Source organism: Chaetura pelagica, unplaced genomic scaffold, assembly GCF_000747805.2.
Source record: "Chaetura pelagica isolate M959 unplaced genomic scaffold, ChaPel_1.0 scaffold309, whole genome shotgun sequence".
Taxonomy (NCBI): Eukaryota; Metazoa; Chordata; class Aves; order Apodiformes; family Apodidae; genus Chaetura; species Chaetura pelagica.
The window spans coordinates 660561-668627 of NW_009954547.1; positions in this window are offsets into that span (position 1 = coordinate 660561).

The window sequence follows — 8067 nt, forward strand, 5'->3', positions numbered from 1 at the left end:
AGAAGTTCTTCCTCATCTTGAGGTGAAACTTCCTGGGATCCAGTTTGAATCCATTGCCCCTTGTCCCGCCACAGGGCACAAGTGACAAGAGCTTTTCCCTGCCTTCTTGAAGCCCTCATGTATTGATAGACATTAATTAGATCCCCCCCTCAGTCTTTTATCCATGCTTGAGAGTTTCTGGTTAGCAGCACTGGTTTGAGCAATTTTTCCTGCTACTGAAGTCTTTGCCAGTGGTTGAAAATTAAAAACTTAAATGTGAGACTTGTGGGAACTAGAGGAGTGTGTTGCTGTTGTTGGAGGATGTCGAGATCCTCTGCACAAAATGCCTTTGGAAACTCCCTGCAGGCAATGACAAATGAAGTAAATAAAGCAGTTTTGAGTTCCCAGTGAAATTGCACTGAATTCTTGGAATGTCAGGGAAAATCCTGGTGGGCAGGAGAAAAACAAAATTAAATAAAAAACACTCCAACATCTACCCCTCATCAGAGCTCGGGGCCTCCTGTGCTGCTGCAGGCGGGTGATTCCCAGGGCAGAGCTGGGTCTGAGGCGATGCCCTGAACAGCGGGATTGCTGAGCTGGCAGAAACTGCTCGGGAATGGTTTTCATGGCCACATTCTGCACTGCCCCGGGAGGGTTTGCTGTTCAGAAACCCTCTGGCCACTAGAGGTTCCCCTTCGCCTGATCCTTCTTGCTCCACTCATTACAAATAAATCCTTTGTCAACCCTAAGTCCCAGAATTTAGGAGACATGATCAGGCAAAGTGTTTCTTTTTTAAAAGAGATGATAGTAGAGAAAAGGGGCATTTATAGACTTCCTCCATTTAATTTACAAAAGTGATCTTAACATTAAATACCATAAATAACAATTTTACAGACCCTGGACTGAACACCAGAGGTGCTTGTTACCATAACTGAGGGATCCTGTGGAGCTCAGCGTTGCAGGTGCCGGTTGGGAACCTCATGACTGTTTGAAACCAAGGGACTGGGGACCCAAAAGGGAAATGATGGCTTGATTGCATCAAGTAGTGGGAGCTCTTCATCGTGCCTGGAGGGCTTGGTGATGAGAAGGCTGTGGGTGACTCTCACGGGGCTAATAATTCCTTGTGAATCTGGAGAAGCCTTAACTCCTGCAGAAGCAAGGCTGTCCCCTGTCTGGCCGTGGTGCTGTGCTGCAGGAGTGGGATGCTTGCCAGTTGTGCCTTTTTTTCTGGATTTTCCGTGCACAGATTTTTCTGTAAACATGACTCATATAAGTGCTTCCTTGGGAGGTGGTTTATAACAAGCTGATGGCACAAGGCTGCTTCTGGCAGCAAATGTAAAGGTTTTTCTGCCTTTCAAGCACCTCATTGGGTGTTTCCAGACCTGCCTTGCTGTCACTGCCAAGCACAGCTTTGGGTTGCAGAGTCTCTGCAGGGCAGCTGGGAGAGTTGTGGCTGGATTCCTTGGCTGTGCTTTGGTGTCTGCTTCTGGCTCCGTTTTCAAATCACACAAGTGGCTGCTCACTGGGCCTGGATCCAGCTGGGTGATATTTGGGAGTATTCAGCTCCTGTTTTGCTAACCTGGTGCAGGCTTCTCTTGTGCAAACATAGATAAGGCACTAGGACTGTCTCCACTGTCCTGAGCCTGGGTACACACAGCCCTGCTGCTGACACAGCTTCTTTCATTGCTTGGTGAGTCACCTCCCTTCTGGGGGTTAAGTTGTCCTCCAGAGTTAAGGGTTGTGCCCTCCATCTGCCCTTAACTGGCAGGGTTTCCAGCTGGTCTCACAGAATCATTCTGGTTACAAAAAGACATCTAAGATCATAGATTCCAACCATTACACTTGTCCTCCTGGTCTCTGGCAGATGCAAAGTGAAGGAGGCAGCTTTGGAAACACGTTGGGAAGAGCCTGAGCCCAGCGAGCAGCACCGACGCTGGGTCGTCCACACCACCCACCTCTGGAGTCCACATTCCTGCCCCATGAGTCCTGCAGCCAGAGCAGCACTGGATCCACCAGCTCAGCAGGGCCAGCTGGCTGCAGCCAGTGCTCTCCTGCTCCCCGGGGCTGAGGCACAGCCTGTTTCTCTTCCTCAAATGCTCCTCCTTGTGCCACAACATCCTGCTTCCTCTGGGTTAATGTGAAGACCCACTTCTGCCCCCCCACACTGTGAAGCTTTCTGCTGTGCTGCCACGATGGCCTCAGGCCTTTTCAGAACAGTGTGGGGGGGCTTCTGCATCCCCTGCCTTTGGCAGGGATCTGAGGATGCTGTGCTTTGGTGGACTCACCTTGTTGAGGCTCTGAATTCAAGCCCAACAAAGACCACAACTGGAACCGGGTTGGTTGCTTGCTGTGAATCCTGCAGAACAACTTGTCCAGTTTTGTTCAAGGGAGGTTTAAGACTGAAACTTTAGGAGTTGTCAGTGTTTGCTGAGCTGGGGAGAGGTGAACATTCAGGCTGGTATTTTGTCCCTTCACCTCTCACTTGCTGAATTGTGTGTGGGCAATGGAGATGGCCCTTAGCAGCAAGAGGGCAACTTCTGCCTGCTCAAGCAGCACAAGCCCAGTGGCTGCAGGGCTCTGAGCCACAGTGCCCTGAGCCAGGGCCATGGCAGCCAGCTGGTGAGTGAGCTGTCAGGGCTAGTACATCTGCATTGCTCCTTTCCATCCCTCAGCACCTGCAGCAGCTTTGCCCCACACCAGCTGTGTCTCCACGAGTGATGCAGCTTCCACAGCCACCCGCTCCCCTCGCTTGAAGATACAAGAGGTACAGAGATGACCCTTGGGGGATGGTGGAGCAGGGAAGTCCAGGCTTCTTCATTGCCTCCACAGCTAAAGTGTTTCAGGACCTTCTTTGTGGACACACTCACAAATTTAGTGGGGAGGAGAGGCAGGAAAGTCTTGGAGATGTTGAGGTTCTCCAGGCTTGGCTGCCTGTTTCATGGAATTGGGAAGCAAACCTCTTTTATTGCCTCTCAGAAGGAAGGGCTGAAGCCAGGACGTGACCCTTGCTGGGTAACACAGCCCCCCAAGTTACCCACTCTTGAAAGAAAGTCAGAGGAAAGCTGATTTCAGCAGTACCACAGAAATACTTGTTGATTTTCTCTTCCTCTGTGGAGTTGCCTAAATGTTACCATCTGTCAGCCCCTTTTTGCAGGAGTTCATTCTGCTTTTTCTTACACTGCAGGAACCTCAGCTGCAGCCCCATGACCTTGCAGTCCTTTGGGGCAGAGAAAGGCAAAGCATTTCTCCAAGTCCCAGCTCCACTGGCAACCACATCTTGGGTTGTGCTCTCAACTTCGTTCCCTGCTCGTGAACTGTTGATTCTGGCAGGAGCAGCTCAGCTCCAAGGGCTGCAGGGCTCTACTCAACCATAACTCTTAGCACTCTGAGGGTGTGGGTGGCCTTGGGACAGCTTCCTTCCCTCATGAGCAATATCATCATCATCTACAGATTTTTAAATTGCAGAAGTGGAAACCACGGGGGGATGAGTGACTAGCAGAGGAAATTCTGTTAATGTGTTTGAAACAGCTTTGGGAGTGGAGGGAGGTAGGGACAAGTGTAGAGGCTTCCAAGGAAGAGTGGAAGCTCCTCTCTTTCCAGGACAACCTTGTGCTCAATCCTCTGACAGTTTTGGAGCTGACTCTAGCCTGGACTGGCATCTCTGAGACAATTTCTAGCCTGTATTTGGGAGAGGAGATGAGCTGCTCTTTGGGCTGGTGGGAGCAGGTATTTGCTTGAGCTCATTCCCTGGGTCCCAGCACCTTCCAGTGCCTGCTGTGACTGCTGGCTGCCCCAAAGAGCTGTTTGCAAGAAGAAGCGTCCAGGGCTGCCCCAAAGAAAAGGGAAGGGCAGGCTCTTGGCCCACAAACCAGCATAAACAAGCTTCAAGCAGAAGCCTGAATTGTGTCTCATGACCTCAGCCATGATCCATCTCTGGTGCAGCCAGAACCTGCTTGCAGGGGCTGGATCTGTGTTTCCTTGTACACATGACAAGGGTATGCTCTCATGACCACCCACTCTGGCTAGTTCCTGCCCTGCCTTTATGCTGCTTTTTTGAGGCAAAGGATGTTTTCAAGGGTTTAATGTTTAATCTGCACCCTACTAACCAGAAGAACTTGCAGAGGCTGAGTGAGACTGGAAGATGGCTGCACAAGGTCCTCTTCCTCTCCAGGTTTCTCGGTGCCTCCAGCCTTGGAGCGATGTGAGATCCAACCACTTGCTGGGACTGGTGGAAGGCACATGATAAATAACCACCTCCAGGGCAGAGGAGTTGAGCTGTAACCACAGGAATGAGAGAGAATCAGAAAGTTTAGGATTTCTGGGCAGTGTTTTTGCAGAAACCAGCTGCCCGTGGCAAAGAAGAAGCCAAGCATTCAGCAGCAGGTGCTCTGCAGTCTGGGCACTGCTGCAGCAGCTTTCCCCTGGCCATGCCAAAGCTGTGGGACCAATTCTGTCCCTCCTGCCATCAGGTCTGGGTTCTTAGACCACTTCAGGGTGGATCTGCACATCCCCCTCTCCCAGGGCTGCATGGCTGGGGACTGTCCAGGAGGTCCCACTTGAAACCCACAATCATCTGGTGTCATAGAATTGTAGATCACAGACTGATTTGGGTTGGAAGAGACTTTAAATTCATCTAGATTCACCCCTCTGCATGGGCAGGGACACCTCCCACCAGCCCAGGCTGCTCCAAGCCCCATCCAACCTGCCCTTCAACACTGCCAGGGATGGGGCAGCCACAGCTTCCCTGGGCAACATGGGCCAGGCTCTCACCACCCTCACAGCAAAGAATTTCCTTCTCATGTCCAACCTAAATCTTTCTCTCTTTCAGCTTGAAACTGTTCCCCTTGTCCCACTCCTCCCTGCCCTTGTCCCAAGTCCCTCCCCAGCTTTCCTGGAGCCCCTGCAGGCACTGGAATGCTGAGCAGCAGCCCTGCCCTGGCCTCCACCAACCCTGGTCTTTCTCCAAGGGACCTGATCTCACATAAATCTTCCCCATTGGTGAGAGACCCACCAGGGGCCAAGTGGTGTGGGCTGGGACAGAGGATGAGCAGGGCAGCAGGACAGAGCTGGGGTGATGGTGTGCTCTCCTCAGCAGCAAATGTTGCTAATGTGTGGAGCTCAGGCCCCCTGAAATAATGAGCTGTTGCTGAGCTCAGGCTGCCCTGTGTGATCCTGACTGTGTCAGCTGCTGGGAAATAATGTCTTTTTATGGAAGAAACAGCGTGTTCCTCAGGGCCAGGAGCATGTGTGTGTGTGTCCTCTCCTCTGTGCTCAGCCAGCTCAGAGCTGAGCAGGAGGGATGAGGTGAGGACAGGGCGATGCAAAGTTCTGCAGGGAGGAGGGACCAAGATGGGATGAGAGAGTTGGGGTGTTATCCTGGAGAAGAGAAGGCTCCAGGGAGACCTTAGAGCACCTTCCAGTGCCTGAAGGGGCTCCAGTAAAGCTGGGGAGGGACTTTGGGCAAGAGCATGGGGAGGATGAGGGGTAACAGTTTTAAGCTTGAAAGAGGGGAGATGATTCTGTATTTGGTAGATATTCTTCCCTGTGAGGGTGGTGAGATCCTGGCCCAGGTTGCCCAGGGAAGCTGTGGCTGCCCCGTCCCTGGCAGTGTTGAAGGGCAGGTTGGATGGGGCTTGGAGCAGCCTGGGCTGGTGGGATCAGTACTTGGTCCCATATTGTTCAACATGTTCATCAACAACCTGAACCAGGGGAGAGAGTGAATCTTCAGCTCATTCACTGATGATACCGAACTGGGAGGGGTGGTGACACTCCAGAGGGCTGTGCTGCCATCCAGCATGACCTGGACAGGCTGGAGAGCTGGGAAGAGAGGAACTAATGACGGTCAACAAGGGCAAGTGTAGGGTCATGCACCTGGAGAGAAGAATCCCAGGCACCAGCATAGGTGAGGAGTGGACCTGCTGGGAAACAGTTCAGAGGAGAGGGATCTGGGAGTCCAGGTAGATAGTTCCATGAGCCAGGAATGTGTTCTTGTGGCCAAGAAGGTCAATGGAATCCTGGGGTGCATGAGGAAGAGTGTGGCCAGTAGGTTGAGAGAGGTCATCCTGCCCCTCTGCTCTGCCCTGGTGAGGCCACATCTGGAGAACTGGGACCAGTTCTGGGCTCCCCAGTTCAGGAGAGACAAAGAACTGCTAGAGAGTCCAAGGGAGGGTGACAAAGGTGACTGGGGGGTTGGAGCATCTCCCTGATGAGGAAAGGCTGAGGGAGCTGGGACTGTTCAGCCTGGAGAGGAGAAGGCTGAGAGGAGACCTTATTAATGCCTCTAAGTACCTAAAGGTGGGTGCAGGGAGAATGGAGCCAGACTCTGCTCAGCAGTGCTCAGGGACAGGACGAGGGGCAATGGGCACAAGCTGGAACAGGGGAAGTTTCATTTAAATATGAGGAAAAACTTCTTTCTTGTGAGTGTGACAGAACCCTGGGACAGGCTGCCCGGGGGGCTGTGGCGTCCCCTTCTCTGGAGATATTCAAACCCACCTGGATGCAGTCCCATGGGATCTGCTCCAGGAGATCCTGCTTTAGCAGGAGAGTTGGACTAGATGAGTTCTGGAGGTCCCTCCCAACCCTGGCAGTTCTGTGGCTCTGTGACAGTCTCCCCCTCTCTCAAATGCCAAAGGAGTGAGGAGGCTGGATTTGTTCTCCCTGTAAAACCCTTGGTTGTATCAAACCCTCAGAGCAGCCCTGGAGAACACGATGCTCCATTACCTGTGCTGGCATCTGGGCTTCATGTGGCCGTGGTCCTTCCCTCTGGTGAGCTGAACCACACCAGTATGTTTCAAAACCTGACAGTAATAAAATAGATCAAATCGGCTTCTTCTAACCCATTCTGCACAGGCTGCCCTTGGACTTCTGCACTGTAGTTACAGGATACGGTGGAAAGAGGAACAGATTGTTTTCATGTGTCCCCTACAAATTTCCACTGACTCTTCTCTACCTCTTCCCCTTTCCTGAGCCAATATCCCCCCTGTGTGATCCTTTGTCATCCACAAAGGCTCTTGTCCTTTTCATACACGTCGCTGAGCTGCCCTGTCTTAGTGGCATCTTCTTCAAAACCAGTGGTTAATGGAGTCATTCATGTCTCTGCCCCAGCAAAGAGCCCAAATCCAAGATCTCCTGGCACTAAGCAATGTTGTTTGGGCCCATGATGGATGCCCAGCCCAAAAAGCACTGACTAGACTTCTCATTAGCCTCCTCTGGACTCACTGCAACAGCTCCATGTCCTTCCTGTGTTGAGGGCTCCAGAACTGGACCCAGCCCTGCAAGGGGGTCTCACCAGAGCAGAGTAAAGAGGGAGAATCACCTCCCTAGACCTGCTGGCCTGACAGCTGGGGATGCAGCCCAAAGAGGGTTGGCTTTCTGCTCTATCTGCTGCATTACCATGTTCCAAAGCAAACAAGCAACACTATTAGAGGGCAGGAAATGCTCTCCCTGCTCCATCATCCCCTTTGCAGGAGCCACAATGGACTCATTCCCAAAGCTCCATGTACTTCCTGTGTTGAGGGCACAAGAACTGGACCAGGGAGTCTCACCAGAGTGGAGCAGAGGGCAAGAACTTCTTGAGGGCAAGAACATGCTGCTGGCCTGGCACAGCCCAGCCTGGCACAGCAGTGGGCAGAGGAGGTGACACTGCAGCAGAGTGCAGGAGCCAGGGCTGGAGAAGCCAAGCATAGAGCAGCCATACAGGAATACCTGGGACCTGCCAGAGGGATGGGATTTAATTTGCTAATTGGTAGCAGGGTGCTCTGATGAGAGCTGAGCCAGGCAGGGAGCTGGTGAAGAGGAGGCTCCTGCCTGGGCACAGCTCAGAGCAAAACTGCAGCAGAGTGCAGGAGCCAGGGCTGGAGAAGCCAAGCATAGAGCAGCCATACAGGAATACCTGGGACCTGCCAGAGGGATGGGATTTAATTTGCTAATTGGTAGCAGGGTGCTCTGATGAGAGCTGAGCCAGGCAGGGAGCTGGTGAAGAGGAGGCTCCTGCCTGGGCACAGCTCAGAGCAAAAAGTGCTGCCAGCCAGCCAGTTTGCCATGTCCCTTCTGCCTGCCACGTCCCCCCTCCCCCCCATGCCCCCCTCC